The sequence below is a fragment of the Notamacropus eugenii genome, chromosome 1 (genome assembly GCF_028372415.1).
Source record: "Notamacropus eugenii isolate mMacEug1 chromosome 1, mMacEug1.pri_v2, whole genome shotgun sequence".
NCBI classification, from domain to species: Eukaryota; Metazoa; Chordata; class Mammalia; order Diprotodontia; family Macropodidae; genus Notamacropus; species Notamacropus eugenii.
Window position 1 is genome coordinate 612,221,528 of NC_092872.1, and position 18,757 is coordinate 612,240,284.

At 40.1% G+C, this 18,757-nt stretch overlaps 1 protein-coding gene across 5 annotated transcripts in view; it reads right to left on the bottom strand.

Moving 5' to 3' along the window:
• SLC39A14 (solute carrier family 39 member 14) overlaps window positions 1-18,757 on the bottom strand; it is a 55,345-nt gene that overhangs the window by 16,966 nt on the left and 19,622 nt on the right. Inside the window, exon 1 of one of the 5 annotated variants that reach the window (XM_072634895.1) lies at window positions 3,060-3,539. The exons of the other annotated variants lie outside the window; for them this stretch is intronic. The gene's annotated coding sequence lies outside the window, so the exon portion shown is untranslated. Of the gene's footprint in view, window positions 1-3,059; window positions 3,540-18,757 lie in introns of those variants that run through there. 5 annotated transcript variants of the gene reach the window in all.

The following is an 18,757-nucleotide window of genomic DNA, read 5'->3' on the forward strand; positions in this document are numbered from 1 at the left end:
GAACATCACCATCTCTGAAGAGATTATGGGGGAAAGTTCTGCTGCTAATTCCTAACAAAAATCCTTTCATTCCTTTAATTAACCCTTTAATTCTTCTTCAGAACCCACACCTTCTTTTGAATTTACTCAGTCCTGAGAAATACTCATTCTTAGAGGATGGGTCTGATTCCCGATGTGACTTTGGACAAGTCCTTTCTATTGAATGAGGGGGTGAGATTAGGTGCTCTGTCAAGCACCATCAAGTACTAAGGTCCCTGTAGACTTTTACTAACTATATAGCTCACCTTTAAATAGAAATTTAAGTTCTAACAAAGCATTTTTCTGCGTATTAGTTTTATTCCCATTTTACAGATGAGAAAACTGAAGCTCAAGGAGGTAATATGACTGACCTGACCACAGAGTTAGGAAATGTCAGAGCTGGGATTTAAATTTAGGTCTTCTGGCTCCAAAGTGAGTAATCTTTCCACTGAGTCAGTAGGCATCTTCACTTTGTTTTACTAAGTCCAGTAATGAAAATGAGCGACAAAGCTGGCTAATGCCACGGTGGGTCCAAACAGAGCTGTCATTATAAAGTCAAGAAAAGGGGAGGACTTTTTTTTCCCAGTGACTCATAAACTGGCACAGAAAGAGATTCTGGGAGAAGAGTTAGTGCCAGATGGACTTTAAGCTTAGAGCCACAGGACTGCCAGCTCCCAAGGTGACTACTTTGGAAGACAGTATTCCTAGGGATGGATAAATTCTGGTGTGTTTAGTAAACACACACACACACACACACACACACACACACACACACACACACACACACACAAAATCAGTCTACTTTTCACAGTCACACCAGCTGTAAATAGGGCTCCAAGGATTTTCTGTGTTTGGAAGAAAGCTTAAGAAAAACTATGCAATCTAGCCCTCCCCTGACCCCTTTCTCCCCAGAATTTCCCAGGGCAGAGATGAGGCTCTTTCCTACCTCCACTCCACCCCAACCAGTACTTCCAACAGAAACACAACTGTGTAAATCCAACTACGGGATTGAGTGATGAGGTAAACTTTGGGCTGGATTTGGAGTCAGAAAGACCTAATTTCAAATCCCTCTTCAGACACTTTCTAGTTGTTTGACCTGGATAAGTAAATTGCCCTCTGTCAGCCTCAGTTTCCTCAACTGTAAAATGGGGATAACAGTAACCTTTACATCTCCGGTAATAACAGCCTCTACCTCCCAGACTTCGTGTGAAGATTCTACTAGTTATTATAATTATCACTATTACAGACTAACTCTGGATCATGCCCCAGGCTTCATTACAGGGCACCTAAGTGGTACAGTGGATAAACCTGAGTTTAAATCTGGCCACAGACACTTATTAGCTGTGTGACCCTGGGCAAGTCACTTAACCCCATTCCTCTAGTTTCCTATCAAATGAGCTGGAGAAGGAAATAGCAAACCCCTCCACTATTTCTGCTCAGAAAACCCTAAATGGAGTCATGAAGAGCAGGAAACGACTCATAAGGGACTGAACAACATTCCTTCTAACTTCTAGCTAGGGTGTAAAATGCCTTCCCATATAATTGGTTTCCTTTGTAATCCTCTGTATGTTATCTTATGCATTTTAAAACATTATTTTAAGAAGGGTTCTGTAGTCTACAGCAGACTCCCAAAGGGGTCCAAGACATGCATAAAAAGTGTTAAGAATCTTTGCTCAGATCTAACCTAACCTATCAGCTAAAGGGATCCTGTCATTCCTCCTTCCCTGCATCTCTGCCTCATGCCTTTAACAGAGTAAGGGATCACCCAATGTAAAGAGATTTCCAAAGCCTGACCAGCAGGAACCATGGCCTGAACTGGGCCACTCCCCGCTCCACCCAGAGCAGCCAGGGAGGGGAGCTAGAGATCTGGATCCGCTTCCTCTGCTGATGAAGTCTGACATTTTCAGGGAGAGGGGATGAGGGTGGAAATATAAGTGAACAAAGTCAAAACAAAACAACCCTGGAAGGAGACAAGATTAGAACCAGTAGTGTTCTCTTCATCACCAACCAATATTTACCCAGCGCCCACTGTGAGCCTGTCTGCCCAGTGGAAGGTTTGAAGAGTAAAGAGACAGCGGTCATTGCCCTCAGGAGGCGGCAAAGACACACAAGCGACTACTTATTTAGAACACTGGGCCCCTTGAGAGTGAGACCAAGTGCACAGAAGGCTGGAGCCAGGCATAGAGGAAAGAGGGAGTGGTGTCTTTGTGCGTGTGGGTTCCCCATCTCCAGACTGATTCCAGCATGTTGACAAAGCAAAGTGCCAACAATCCAACTCCGGCCTTCTTTGGCCAGGGCTTCCAAAGCAAACCCGACATCAAGAAGGAGGAAGGTTTCTGGCTCCAAGGAACAGAGCTGTGACAAGAAAGAAAAGAAATAACTATCTCCATGATGCCTTCCCTTTGGGTACAAATGGAAGAGGGTCAATTTTCCTCCCTGGCCAGCGTGTTTGTTCACAGGAATCTCTGTCCTCCACTGATCCAATTCAGCTGTCTACTCTTGCTATTTCTACCTTCAGGGCACTTCTTACAGAAGTCTGCTCATCTCTCACAAAGCCCCCACCCTCGCTCAGGCCCCCATCACATCTCTGGATGACTGCAGTGGTCTCCTATGAGTCCTCCGTGCCTCAAATTTCTTCCCATTCTAATTCGTTTTTCATATAGCTACAAAAGCAGAGGTCCAACTGCATCAATCCCCTACTCAGTGAACTCTGGTATCCCCTCTAATTGGGGCAGCTAGATGGCTCAGTGTTGGCTCCGAGTTGGGCCTGGAGTCAGGAAGACCTGAGTTCAAATCCAGTCTCAGGTAATAGGTATGTGACCCTGGGCAAGTCATTTAACCTCTGTTTGCCTTAATCCACTGGAGAAAGAAATGGCAAACCATTCTCTGACAAGAAAACCCCATGAGAAGTATTGGTGTGCTGTGGCACAGAGGGTCACAAAAAGCTGAACATGACTGTACAACCATATTTCTACCACCTCTAGATTCAAACATATAAATTTCTTTAGCATTTAGAGGTCTTCAACCTGGTATCAACTTACCTTTCCAGTCTTACTGAAGATGATTCCACTTCATAAACTCTACAGTCCTTCCTAATGAGGAACTCCTACACATGCCATCTCCCATCTATGGGCTTTTGTTTTTGGAGGGGAAGAAAGTGTGAGAAGACTAGGAAGGTAGGAAGGCAGTCAGGTTGTGAAGAGCTTTAAATACCCAACAAAGGGTTTTATATAGTTGGTCCTGAAGTATGTAATACAGAGCCATTTGTGTTTATTGAGGAGGGAGAGAAGGGTGACAGGATCAGACCTATACTTTAGGAAAGTCCTTTGGCAAATGTGTAGAGAACAATTACAAGGCTATTCCAATGGTCTAGGTGTTTTATGGTGCCACAAGCTAGGTCACACCCAAAAAGTCTCTAATCCAGTTGTGATATGACAGTTTAAATAGTAATTTGGAGAAATGAGATTTTCATCAGTGCCAAGTAACATTTTTGGAATTCATGCTAAGGCCAGATGGACTGCAAATGAACCCCAAACATGCCCAGGCCATATGGGACAAGGGAGTGCTATTTCCCAGAGTGAAGAAGGTCTTGCAGTGTTTCTTGAAACTACAAACTATTCTCAGAAGCTAATTCCGGGATACTTAGAACAGACAGAATCCCTGCCTCAGCTTTTTAGATGAGATGATTAGGGGAGGCAGCATAGTATGGTGGAAAGAACACTGAAGCACCCTAAAAAAATATGAAAGGGATAATTTCAGAGAAACCTGGGAAGGCTTGTCTGAACTGATGCAAGGGAAATAAGCAGACAGGAGAATGATTCACCCAATAACAACAATATAAAGAAAGACAAACTTTAAAAGACTTAAGAACTTTGAAAAATGAAATGACCAATCACAATTTCAGAAAAATAATGATGCAACAATGTGACCTGCACAAGTCACTTGCCCTCTAAGTGTTCCAGGCAACTGAGATTGGTGCTGACCTCCAACAGTAGAGGAAGTACTCCTCACCAGGAAGTTCCCTACACCAGTGAAATCAATCTTCTATCAGTCTCAATCCCAATCCTATCCTTGTAGGATACAGAATCTTACAAACAGCAAACAGCTGTAAACAGGGACGAGCAATGAGACCCTTCCATTCAACTTTGGAATTCATGATATGAAGATAACACAAGAAGCTTTTAAGAAAAATTAAGTTAAGGAAATGAAATACTAACTAGGTCCAGAATTCAGTTATTTCTGCTGATGGAGTACACATATTAAAATTTTTGTTCCCTTGGGACAACGGCCAAGTTGTTGTTGTTCAGTCATGGCTGACTCTACATGATCCTCTGAACCATAGCACACCAATGCTATCCATGGAGTTTTCTTGGCAAAGACACTGTACTATATTGCCATTTCCTTCTTCAGTAGATTAAGGCAAACAGAGGTTAAGTGATTTGCCCAGGGTCACATAGCTATTATCTGAGGCTGGATTTTAACTCAGGTCTTCCTGACTCCAGGCTCAGTGCTCTATCTATCTACTGAACCATCTATCTGCCTCCAGAGGACAGGTTACCCTGGCTAGTTATGGCTCTGGTTATAAAGCACTATGAAAGTGTAAGCTGTTATTTTTCACAATGTTCTCTCACCTTCCAATCACTCTCTGGACCTAGTTCAAGTCTGTAAAAGGAAGAGATGATAAAATAAATGATAACAGCTAGCCTTTACATACTCCTATTATATGCGAGACACTGTGTTAAGCACTGTACAAATATTATCTCATTTGACCTTCCCAACAACCCTGAGAGGTGGGTGCTATTATTCTCCCCAATTTACAATTGAGGAAACCAAAGCAGACAGAAGTTAAGTGGTTTGCCCAGGGTCATACAGTTAGTAAGTATCTGAGGCCAGATTTGAATTCAGGTCTTCCTGACTCCAGATCCAGCACTTTATTCGTTTCATCACCTTATAAATCCCTCTAGCTCTGAAATCCTAGCCTCTCCACGAAACCTTCCCTCTCTGTTACGGCCACCACTGATCTTTCCTTCCTCTAAGTGCTGCTGAATTTGTGGAATAAGAATTAGAAAACCAATTCTGCATCCACATACTCCCTTTGGCACAGGGTTCAAAGAGCTATAGATTCCGGAATCAAAGGATCCATGTTCAAATCCAATCTCTGTCACTTAGTATCTGTGCAACTTTAGGGAAATCACTTAGCCTCCTTTTGCCTCAGTTTCCTCATGTGTAAAACAAGGGAGTTGGACTAGAAGATCCCTTCCAGCTCTGATTCTGTGTTCCTAGTCTATGAACAGTCTATGGAGTGTCCCAGGGACACAGACAGAGAGGGATGGGTCACAGGCTCCTTAGGTGACCTTTCTCCAAGACTAACCACCAAACTGACCTTCCCTCTGCTGGCTCTAGTGCCCAAAATTTCTCCTTAAATTTCCTCTCTTTTTATCACACTCTAGTTTCAGGCTAACTTATCTGAAATTTAGGAATTGGCTACATTGTTTTATCTGGAGAAAAGAGGATGGGGGGTTGTGGAGGGAGGAGAGGAAAAGGATTAAAGGGTTGTGGTCAAGATGAGGGATTGGGCCACTCTTATCTTCTGTCCCTGAGCGATAAGAATGGATGAAGTTCCAGGGGAGGGTCAGAGGAAGAGTTTCCTAACCATCAGAGCTGTCCCAGAGTAGAATGCTCCAAGCAAGTTCCCTGCTGTGGGCAGGGGTGGGCAAGGTGTGCCTCTGAGCAGAGACCAGTGGAACATGTATAGAGGATGGAGAGGGATACACTGGGGAGTGTACTGGATGACTTCTGTAGCCTGCCTTCAGGATGGAAGTAAAGAAATCTTCTGGAGCTTTGTGTCATCACACGGATGATGGGCAGTTCTCTACCAAAGGCTGGTCATTTCGGTTTGTAATCAGAGACTCACAAGGAATATGAAACCTGGGAGGGGTCTTCAAAATCTTTTGGTCCAACCCTTTTATTTTACAGATACATAAAGAAAAACGACCAGCCCAATGTCATGGAAGGGGCCAGTGGTGGAGCTGGGGGGACAGTCCCAAATCTCAGATTTAGTTCAAGCCAAACCTGAGCAAGAATCCCTTCCACAATATTCCCAGCAAGTGGTCTTTCAATCTCTGCATGAAGACTTCAACACTTCCAGAACCATCCCCCATTCCCATTCTGCATCATTTTAACTGTCAGGAAAAGTTTCCTCGTATCGACTTAAAATCTGCCTCTGCAACGTAAATTCACCCCTGCTAGATTTGCTCTCTAGGAGGCAACGGGATAAGGGGAAGAAGCCACATGATAGGGCACCACAAGGACTGATCCTGGAGTCACAGGACCCCAATTCAATCCCTAGTTCTGTCATCTCCATGATCTAGGGCAGGTCATTCAGCCTCCTGAGGCCCCAGTTTCTTTTTCTGGAAATCAAGGAGGAAACTCAATAAACTCCAATGACTCCCTATTTTCTTCTAAAATAGAACATAAATTGGAATGTATTTCCTCCTCATGGGCAGCTAGGTGGCGCCATGGTGCACAGAGTGCCAGGCCTGGAGTCAGGAAGACTCATCTCCCAGAGTTCAAATATGACCTCAGACACTTACTAGCTGTGTGACCCTGAGCAAGTCACTTAACTGTTTGCCTCAGTTTCCTCATCTGTAAAATGAACTGGAGAAAGAAATGGCAAACCACTCTGGTATCTCTTCCAAGAAAACCTCAAATGGGGTCATGAAGAGTCAGATTGAAACAACTGAACAACACTTCTGACTGAACAACACCTTCATCTCCTCACCTCTACATTTCTTCCTTTAAGATGAAGTTCCCTTTCTGCATGAAGTCTCATTTAATTCCTTTAATCCCCTAGTGCCCTCCTACCAAACTACCTCACATTTACCTTAATGTAAGCCCCTTCAAAGTACACATATCATTATTTGTATTTGTACCCCCAACACCTAGCACACAGTAGGCACTTAATATATGTTGGCTGATTGACTCATGAGGAGATTGGACTAAATGACCTTTTGCGGTCCCTTCTTCCTCTAGAGCTGTGTTCCTATGTGTTATTGTTGTTCAGTGCCTGACTCTTTGGGACCCCATTTGGGGTTTTCTTGGCAGAGATACTAGAGTGGTTTGTCATTTTCTTCTCTAGCTTATTTTACAGATGAGGAAACTGAGACAAACAGGGTGAAGTGACTTGCTCAGAGTCACACAGCTGTAAGTCTCTGAGGCTGGATTTGAACACAAGAAAATGGGCAAGATGAGTCTTCCTGACTCCAGGCCTGGCACTCTATTCACTGCACCACTAAGTTGCCCTATCTTCCACCAGGCCTCCATAAACATCCCACTCCAATGTTTCATCATGGATCTGGCTTTCTCACTGGTTATACCACAGAGTATAAACACTGGCAGGCTCTACTTTGCTCTAAGCCTGGGGTTCCCAACCTGGGGTACCTGCATCCCTAGGATATGAGAAGTCTGTCAAAGAGGGTATGGGGAATATCTGAGAAATAACTATATTATAATGTTTAAATTAATATTTTTTATTTGTGTGCAAATTCATAGTAAATGCTAGGATTTATTCACACTGAATACCAGTTTGGAAGGTTTTTCTTATGGGTATATGTATGGTAAGATATAGATTTTTGTTTCCTTTCATATTGAACAGGGAGTCCTAGGAGGTATATAGAAAACCAAGGGTTAGAGGAACCAAGAAAAAAAAGTTGAGAATCCTAGCTGTAAAGGCTTCAAGTGTGGTGTGATGACATAAGATGTCTACTTGAACCTTACTGAGTGTAGAGAGGCCCCTCACCAGTAGGTCAGCAAGCAGATGGCAATTCATGAAACAAAGAAAGACAGAAAAAAGTCCCTCAGTCCTATATTCTTCTCCTTCTGCTATGATGGCGAGAGACAGGCAGAAAAGGGGAAGATAGTATTACGAATCATATAACTTGTGAACTGTGAGACAGTCCAACTATTCTGGAGAGCAATTATGAACCATGTCCAAAAAGCTATTAAATTGTGCATATCTTTTGACCTAGCAACATAGCTACTAGATCTATTTCCACAAAGAAGAAAAGGGGAAAGGATCCACTGCACAAAAATATTTATAGAAGCTTTTTTTTGTGGTGGCAAAGAATTGGAAACTGAGGGAATACCATCAACTTGGGAACAGCTGAACAAGTTATGGTATAAGAATGTGATAGAATACTATTGTGCTATAAGAAATGATCAACAAGATGATTTTAGAGAAAACTAGAAAGACTTGTATGACCTGATATACAGTGAAATGAAAAGAACAAGAAAACAATTCTTATACTAACATCAATATTGTAAAGACAACCAACTGTGAAAAGAAAGATTTAATAACCCAATAAATAAAACATTAATAACTTAATGACCCATCACAATTCCAAAGGTTTCATGATGAAACATATTATCTATCTTCAGCTAGACAGGTGATGGACTTAGATTTAGGTCAAAGCATATTTTTTCTTTTTTTTTATCTATTTTTTGGGGGGGGAATATGGCTAATGTAAAAATTGATTTTTGACAACTATACATACTTAGAATGAGTTGTGTTTTTCTTGCCTTCTCCATGGATGACAGAGAGGTTAGAGGAGATAATTTAGAACTGAAAATGAAATAAAATTTGAATTTTTAAAAAAGACAATGGAAACAAAAAAGACAATGGAAACACTATTGGCAGATGATATGATGATTTACTTAGAGAACTTTAAAAATTCAGCTACAATTAATTGAAACAATAATTTCGGTAAAAGTATCTGGTTGTCAAATAAATCTACAAAAATTACCTTCCCCCCCCAAAAGCAATCATATGACTTTAAGATCGTCTAAGATACCTGAATTATTGGTCCTCTAAATGGAATAAATATCCTAGTTCGAAGAATAGTCGCACTACAGAAACAACTAAAGAATAACAAACTGACACATAAATTTCCATAAATGAAGAAGGAAGTCTTTCCCTGTCTTCCCCTCACAATTGCTAGTGCCTGTTCCTCTCAGATTACCTTCTGTCTCATCTGTATCTATCTTGTCTGTACCTAGTCACAAGCGCATTGTTTACCCCGTTAGAACTTAAGCTCTTTGAACCATTTTGGTCCTTTTTTCTATCTCTAGTGCAGTCCCTGGCATATAACAGATGCTTCATAAATGCTGACTGACTGATAGAAGGCTGTATGTAACTAGACCAGGGGTTCTTAATTTGGGGTACATGAACCTATTTTTTAAATAAATATTGTCAAATGGATTTTGATGTAATTGTATCTTATGTATTTTATCTCATGCATTTAAAAACGTTATTCTGAGAAGGTATCCAGAGGGTCCATGACGTACAATAAAAGTTTAAGAATCCCTGATCAAAATGTTGTAACTCACAGATTTCCCCTTGGAAAAGCAAACAAATGTGCTGGAGTAGGTTTTAGTATGCATCCAAAAGCAATAAGATAAAAATCACTTCATGGGACCCTTGGATGTCTTCTCCTTATGAAGAAACTGACAAGACCCTCCATAATAGATCAATGTATATTTTAATACTGGGTGATTTCAATGCAAGGGGGGTGGGTGGGAGTGGGGGAGGGTCACACTACAGGGAGCAGTGAAAAATATGCTGAAGAATACAGCTGAGGATTTAGAAACAAAGAAATGGATGTGGATGCGACATATATCTTTATATCATGAATAATTTATTCAAGAATAAAACTGGAAGGTATAAGGTCATGACAGGCACCTAATATCAGAAAAAAATTAAAGCAACTGTATCTTGACAGGAAATGATTATTTACCTATGTGGGAGTCATTTCCCAAATCACCTGTCAACGTACAAGCAGAATGTCAATTTGTTAGAACGAGAATCTAAATCGATACCGAACAGGAAAAAGGTTAAAGAGAGGAACAGACAGTATGCTGTTAAAAACAACTCAGACTAGGACTGATATTTAAATAAGCCACTGATGTTGAAAAATAGATGAAGGAAAATATACTGACTCAGATGAACAGAATTTCCTACACAACTTTAACCAATATAAATTAAAAGAGACTAGAAATCACCTCAGACAGCTCCTGTAAACACTCGGTCTTCTTTCCACATGGAGAGCAGAGGCAGCCAAGGGTAACACTGAATTAGAACACAGATTCACTTATGGAATCTTTCAGAGGAGGGTGGTGGAAACCAATGAGGAGCATCACTTCATAAACACAGCAAAATGTGGTGGAGAGGAAAACAAATTTGTAGAAAGTTGGGCATGAAACCCAATTAAACCAGATCATTCCAAGAGCACTAAAGTGGAAGGAAGGCAGACAATGAATGGAAAAGATCTGCAAATACTGATTTTGTCTGTCAAGGAAAACAGAACCATATTTGGACTCTAACACCATATTCCCCAGTGCACTAGGACAGGAAGAAGCAATAAAAAAAAAAAAAAAAAAAAGAGGACAAAGGCAGGAAAAGGAGTCAGATGAGACCCAGTATACACAAAAGAGGTCTAAGTTCAAATAACACAATTTTGAAGATATAGAAGGATGGAGTTTCAAGAGATCTGAGAGAAAGAAGTATTGGAGGGAACTGTAGATGGTATTATTAATGAAAAAAGATGATTGGAAGACTATTAACTTTTTTTTTTGTCTCCCTTATTAGATTTTTAAGTTTAACAAAAGGCCATGTTTGGCCTTTTGTTTTCTTAAATTGTTTTTGACTTAAGTAACAAGTATTTTTAAATTATTTTGTCTTGCCCAGTCCCATCTCTATTTCCATTAACAATTTTTTTAAAAAAAATCCCTTGATGCATATCTACATAGTCAGACAAAATAACTTCCCACATTAGTCAAATCCAAAAATGTATATTTTTTTGAGTTTTAAGTTTATTACCATTCTGTCAGGGGTGCTTCATCATCATTCTTTTAGACTTGTGATTTATTATTGTGTTGATCAGAATTCTAAAACTCTTTCAAAGTTGTTTTTCTTTATAATGTTATCATGTATAAATTATTCAATTAGTTTTGCTCACTTTCACTATGCATCAGATCAAAATTCTTCCTAGTTTTCTCTGAAACTGTCCATCTCATCATTTTTTATGGCACGACAGCATGTCACTGCACTTATATGCCGTCATTTTTTGTTTTCCCTCAAGTTTTGGCCACCATGAAAAGAGCTGCTGAATAATTTTTATACAGATAAATCCTTTTCTTTTTCTTAGCAGTGGTATAGCTGGATCAAAGGGTATGCACAGTTTTATAGTCCTTTGGATATAGTTTCAAATTGCTTTCCAGAATGGTTGGACTAATTCACAATTTCACTAACAATGCACTAGTGAATAATACATGTTTTCTTGTAACCCCTCCAACATTTACTATTTTTCTTTTTTGTCATTTTTGTCAATCTGATAGGTGTGAAGAGGAGCCTCAAAAATGCTTTAATATATATTTCTCTAATTATTAGCAACTTAGAGCATTTTTTCATAGGATAGTTTGGATCTTTTCCTTTGAAAATTGCTATTCCTATCCCTTGAACATTTATCTATCTGAGGAAGATATATTTGAATGTATATATATATATTTGAATTGGTTCCTTACATATCTTAGAAATGAGACTTCATCAGAGAAACTTGTTGCAAAGATTTTTCCCAGTTACCTGCTTACGTTCTAAGTTTTATTACATTAGATTTACTTGTACAGAAATTTAAATTTTATGTAATTAAAATTGTCCATTCTATCTTGTGTGATCCTTTTTATCACTTTTTTAGTAATGAACTCTATCCTTTTCAATAACTCTAAGAATTCACTTTTTCCTTGCTCCTCTAATTTGTTTATATGTGACTTTTTATACTTAAATCATATAGAGAATATTAATAACTACTGACTCACCCATATGCCTATTTTCTCACTTCTTCAGGATCTTTATGAGAATGATCTTGAGGTCATCTTTGAGGAAAATAGGTGAAGGGAACAAAGAGGCTTTTGTAAACAGTATTCTATAGCAGGCTACAGCTTTACACTCTCAAAACTGACAGAAAGGTACAGAGAGTACATGATCTCATGGTATTTTTGCCTATTTTTAAAAAGAGCATTTGATTCAATAGAGAAAAATGAAGCCCCAAAGGGTCTCATCCAACAAGGAATATTCCATTCATAGAAAGGTCACAAAAGGACTTAATAGAAGCTGTATATAGATGCCAGTCTGTTATGTTGCAAAAGGAGCTAAATCCAGTGGCCTTTTCTCAGTCTTTATCCTGCTGTCTCTTGCAGCCTCTGCCGTTGCTGACCATCTCCTCCTCCTAGAAACTTTCTTCTGTCTTTGCTTCTATGGTTCCACTTTTGGCTGGTACTCCCCATGCCCTGTCTGACCACTCCTCTTCAGTTTCCTTTGTAGGTTTATCATTTATGTCCTGCCCTTCCAACAGGAGTTTCTCTCAGGCACTCATGTCTTCTCATTCTATATTCTCTATTGGTGATACCACTCCCACAAGTTCACTCATTTCTCACATCTGCACACCCAGCCTATATCTTCCTCCCAAGTTCCAGTCCTGTGGTCCCAACTGGCTTTTGGACTTTACCTGGATATCTTATCAACATCTCAAACTCAACCCATCCCAGACAACTCGTCACTTTTCCCCCTACACTACACTGACACTTCTCTCACATCCTCCCACTTCTGTTAACACCATCCTTTCAGGTACCCCAGATTTTATAACCTTAAAGTCTGCTTGGACTCTTTCCTCTGTCTTACCTGTCCTCAGACAATTCAATCTGCTGCTGAATCTTGTGGATTCTATGACAGTAACATGTTGTTCTCTCCACTCACACAGACACCAACATAATTCTGGCACTCATCGACTCTCACTTGGACTATTTTAACAGTCTTCTAATTGGTGTCTCTGGTTTTAATTTCTTCTCTCTCCAAACTACCCAAACTTAAAGATCTGGCCACGTCAATCCCCTGCTCAAAATGCTTCCGGGGCTAAATACAAACTCTTCAACCTGGCATTTGAAGCTGTCTAAAATCTGACACCAGTCAACTTTCCAGCACTATTTCCCATTACTCTTGTCTTTGTATACTGTAAGTTCTAGAATAGAGGTGTCAAACAAGCAGCCCACAACATTCTTGAGCTCAGTCAGAGCCAGATTAAAATGCAATTGAGAAATATTTAACCAAATAAAAAAATACAATAAAACACAGATAATATTACATTTTAAAATGGGCAGCAAGATAGTGCAGTAGAGTGGCAGACCTGGAGTCAGGAAGATCTGAGTTCAAATCCAGCCTCAGACACTTACTAGATGGGGCAAGTCACTTAACCCTGTTTACCTCAGTTTCCTCATCAGTAAATTGGGGATAATAACAGCACCTACTTCCCAATGTTGACGTGAGGATCTAATGAGATAATCACTGTGAAGAGCTTAGCTTAGTGCCCAGCATAAAGTAAGTGCTATAAAGTGCTATTGTTATTATTAAAACTAAGTCAACATGTGGCCCACAGAGATCTTTATGTACAGATTAGCAGCCCTACTTTGATTTGAGTCTGACACCACCGCTCAAGAAAACTAGGTGTAACCAGAGTCTGCAGAGTGCAAGGCTATGGGATTTTTTCCTTATTGGTAGAGATCAATGTCCAAGCTGAAGGAAGGGCCAGGATGCAGTTGGAGAGAACAGGAGAGTTCCAGTCTCTTCACTCTCATCAGTTCTTTCTGGTCTTGAGAGTCTCTTCAGATACCTTGAGTTTTCTTCAGGTTTGGAATCCTTTTCAGTTTTTCTTAAAATTACTCAGTGAGTCTTTGGACTTTGGGAGCTTCTGACTTCCAGTTTTGAAAGTGAAGATGGAAGATGATGATCCTACTTCTGGTTACTGAAGGAAAAACCTCTGGGAAGAAACTGGCACAAGAGGAGTTGGTGGTCTCCACCACCATGGCCCTATCCCAGCTAGCTACAGTTGAGACTTCAAGAACCTTCCTCTTGGGTGAGATCTGAGATGCTCTCTGGTGAAACAGAGTTTTCTCTCTCACAATAAGAGGCCTCCTTCACTCAGTATTGTCTGACATGAATTCTCCTAGATATACTTCCTCTGATTTCTATTTTGCTATAGAATTGGATAAACAGGTTTCTTTGGTAATTGCTAGTAAGTATGTTCATTTTGGAATTGGTATTTGGTAGGGAGGGAGTCAAGTCTTGGATATAAAAGCTTGGGTCCTCCTGTTTTGCCTAATAATGAAACAGTAATCAGAAGTTAGCTTAAACCTGAAAACTATACGCTCTACACTGATAATATTTATTCTAATATAATTCTAGCCCAGTACTCTTCTCTCTGAGGAAAGCAAAATGGCCATGTATCTATCCTCCACCTCCTAATTTCTCTCTTGGCAGGAATCAAAGTCTCCCTTGGAGAAAGGTGGAGGGGAGAAGAGGCTGGAGATATCTATTCTGCCTCTCTTCGAGCCCATATGCTGCCCCCATGCTACATGTGGGGGATAGTTCCTTGTTTCTTGTCATAGTAGGTGCCTAACCAATGCTTCTGGCCTTAACACAGAAGGGTTGTAGCTTCAAAGGCTCCTTCTGTGACAAGAAACAGCAGTTACAGAATCCTGAAGCCAGTCTAGTGCAAGAGATCATATCATCTCAGGTAATGAGACCCAGTAACTTCAGCATTCACACAATTGCTAAGTCACTGCCTCCATCGTGTGAGCTCATAATAGAGAGTGAGAAGAACAAAGGAAGGCTAGACTTACATCTCAGGTGGGTAAGTGAGGTGGGGGATGATGATGATTAGAGAATGGATAATGAATGATTCTATTTATTATAATTTTCTTATTTTTATCTTGTATTTCTATTTCTACTAGATGTCCCTTTGCATTACTATGAAGCATGTGTGTGTGTGTGTGTGTGTGTGTGTGTGTGTGTGTGTGTGAAAGAGAGAGAAACAGAGACAGAGAGACAGACGCTGGCTGAACAAGATTTAGAAGGGAAATGGAGTATGGATGTGCCGGTAAATATTTAATAATTGACTCTCCAAAATATTTAATAATTGACTCTCCAAAAAATAAGATGTACGCAGGACACACTTAAGTTTAATCTGCATTATTAACATTTTTTCCATCACATTCTTAAGAGGAGACAATGAACAAACCAATAACTCAAACCCTGATTTACAGCACTGTGGATTTCCAAGGCACAGATGTTCACACTGAAAATTTAATGATTGGTGAACTAGGGTGAGCTACTAGTGAGATATATATCTGGCTGGCTCCAGCACAGGTTGGAAATGTGGGATTATGTGCAATAGAATACATACCCCAACAAGTTCTAGATACCTTCAGATATAGTTAGGAATGATATACATAGTGCGCACTTAATATAAACGTATGTAGAATTGAACTGAGCAACTATCCAGTGGAAACAACAGAATTCATTCCCACTTTTTCTTTTCTTCCTAACCAGTGGCGCCCACCTTCAGTACCAAATGTTTGCCCATTAAAAAAGGATTGACATTCTAGCCAGTCTTAAAGGCTTAGCATTTCTCTAGCTCCTTTGTTCTTGAGAATGGGGAGGATGCTGGAATGTTTGTCTAGGAGGACTCCTGATGGCAAGTTAACTCCAGTTACTCCTAACTTAGATTTCCACACTCAGGAAATGTGTTACAGGCAACAGTAAATATTATCTCTGAAAGTACTAAGAGATGCTTTATCACTTAGTCTCCATGATGGAGGCAACCTTAGGAAGAGATAAGGGCAATAGTCCCTGTTTAAAAGAAAGAAAGGAAGAAAGAGAGAAATGGATTCTGTAAACTATAGGGCCAATAAGGAGATCAAGTGGGCAGAGGAGTAGGAAGCAATACAGCCCAGCTCTCCCCTCAACAAATACTCCACTAAGATCTAGAAACGGTACCATATCAACTTCTGATTGGAAAATCCAGACGGAAAAAACTCATAATGAGTCATTTTTCCACTCTAAGTCATCATAGGGAGACAAAGAAAGAGGTTTGGGGACATGGCAGTCCAGTCAGGAGCAGCAAGGACTAAAGGGGGGCCTGCCTATGGATATGTACCAGGGCAAGAAGAAATCCCAGATCTGGCAGAGAGAGGTCTGCTCTGGTACAGGGAGTAGGAACAGATGACAACTAACAACTCTATCACTCATAGACCAGAGATCCAGTGCAGACTGAGAAGGGGACTTATATGTAGGGGTGGAGGACTAGGGCAAACAGCTGTCATGGGGCCTGTACCTATGAGTGGAGGTCCAGTGCAAGGAGAAATAGAGAAGTTAGGTACCTAGATTGTGTATGGGATAAGGAAACAAGTACATCAGTCAGTTGCAGCTATGTGGCTCTGACTAGAAGAGCAGAAGGGCTCTCAGATCCAGCTCTCAGAACTGTGTAAGGCCTGCAGCAGAATAACCAGACAGAAAGCCCATGCCAAAAGAGAGACAGCAGTTCTGAATCCTCCTGAATCTGTGGAGCTTTCTGTAGGGCTGACAGGGACTGAGTCTAGCAGCTCCAGTCTACTGAAACTCCAACCAAGGTCTATGTTTGGGTCTCTTCAAACTATGCTTCAGAGAGCGCAACTCCGATGGGCTGGCCACATTGTTCGAATGCAAAATATACGCTTGCCAAAAAGACTATTTTACAGACAACTCACATGGGGCAGGTGATCACATGGTGGTCAGAAGAAGTGATACAAGGACACTCTCAATGTCTCTCTCAAAAACTTTGGATTTGATTGTGCAACATGGGAGACAGTGGTACGGGACTGTTCAGTATGGCGTGCCCACATCAGAAAGGGTGCTGTGCTCTATGAGCAAAACAGAATTGAGACAGCACAAAGTAAACATGGGATGTGCAAATTTGGAGTATCCACCCCAAAAATTCATATGGACTATCTGTGCCCAACCTGTGGTAGACCATTCCAAGCTTGTATTGGTCAGATCAGCCACAGTAGACACATGAAACTTCACTTTATCATGTGATGTCATTTCGATTCTCTTCGAAGACGGACAACAACCAACCAGCTATGCTAGTCTCAGACCCAAACCTAGATCATGAAATTTGCTGCTCAGACTGGCAACAGACCATTTTGGGCCCACTGAAAGCTTCCAGGTCCCCAGTCAGAGCTATCCCTGAGTTCCTTAAATAATACAACACTCAATATCTTGAAAAAGTAGCAGGAGAACCCAAGAACAAAAAACAGGACTAAATACAGATACCCCCTTCAAAAATGTGCAGATCCTGGCCCTCATGCAAAGTCCAAAATCAAGAAATAAGACTAGAAGAATCCCACCATAAGAAAGTCCTATGGGAACATGGAGGCTTAAGACATAAACCCTAAAGAAGAGAATGACCCTAAAACACCTGCAAAGGCTCAGAGAAAAACACAGCCTGGACTTCAACTAGAATTCCTGAAAGAAATGAAGAGGGTTCTTTTTTAAGTGTTAAAAATTATTTTATAAATGAAGTGAATATACTAGAGGAAAGAATCGGAAAAGAAATGAGAGCTATGAAAGAAAAAATTGGAAAGAGAATTTTCAACAACTTGGCACACAAGGTATAAAACCTTATGTAAACAACAGACTGTTTCAAAGTCAAAATGGACCAAATGAAATTAATGACTTTGCAATAATAAGAAATATTAAAACAAAGTCAAACTATAGTTCAGTGACCTTGATTTCAAATTCTGGCAAAATTATAGAGCATATCATTAAAAAGATAATTAATGAACACTGAAAAAATTAATAGCAAATACCTAGCATGGCTTTTTCAGTGATCATTCTGTACTACCCTTATTTCCTTTTGTGAATGTAAGATTACTAGTAGATCATAGGGACTGCGGTATTAATTAGACTTTGAAGGTATAGTTAACCTAGGTTTTAGGAAAGTGTTCGATAAAGTATCTCACACTACTCTTGTGGGTAAAAATGGAGAAACGGGGGCCAGATCAAAGAACAACCAGAAGGCTTCAGTGCTGCTTGACTGTCAAAAATCAATTAATGACCTGATGTCATCCTGGAAGAAAGTAGAGTGCACCAGAACTCCTGAGTTGTTTCACATAAAAAAAAAACACATTACTTGGATAAAGGCATAAATGACATATTTATCAAATCTGCAGCTGACAGAAATCTGATAAGCAGAGCTAACAAACTAGCTAAAAGATTTTGACAGGCTAGAAACTATTGGGGTGAATCTGATAAAAGGAAAATTCAATAGGGATAATAAACATCAACACTTGGGTTAAAAAAAATCAACTTCATAAGTACAAGGTTGGGGGAGGTACAGTTAGCAGAATGCCTGAAAATAATCTAGGGTTTATATACTGCAAGTACTCTAGAAGGTAGCCTAAGAAAATGTCCACCTATGATAATTAATATTCATAACAGCTAACATTTATATGATACTTACTATGTGCCAGGCACTGTGCAAAATGCTTTATAATGATTACCTCATTTGATTCTCACAGCATAAACACCAGAGATGGGACTGATTTTTATCTTGCTTTTGTATCTCCAGAGGCTAGCACAGTGCCCTGAATACAGCAAGCATTTAATAAATGCTTGTTAAATTGGAATCGGATATAACTCAGGCTCCATTCAGAATCCTTTTTACCACTACAATTTAAAACTAACACTTAAGGTTTGCAAAGTGATACACACACACAATATCTCATATGATTTATACAACAACTCTGTGAGGTAGGTTCTAGTATTAATCACCATTTCACAGAAGGAAGTTGAGGCACTGAGCTAGTAAGTGTCTGA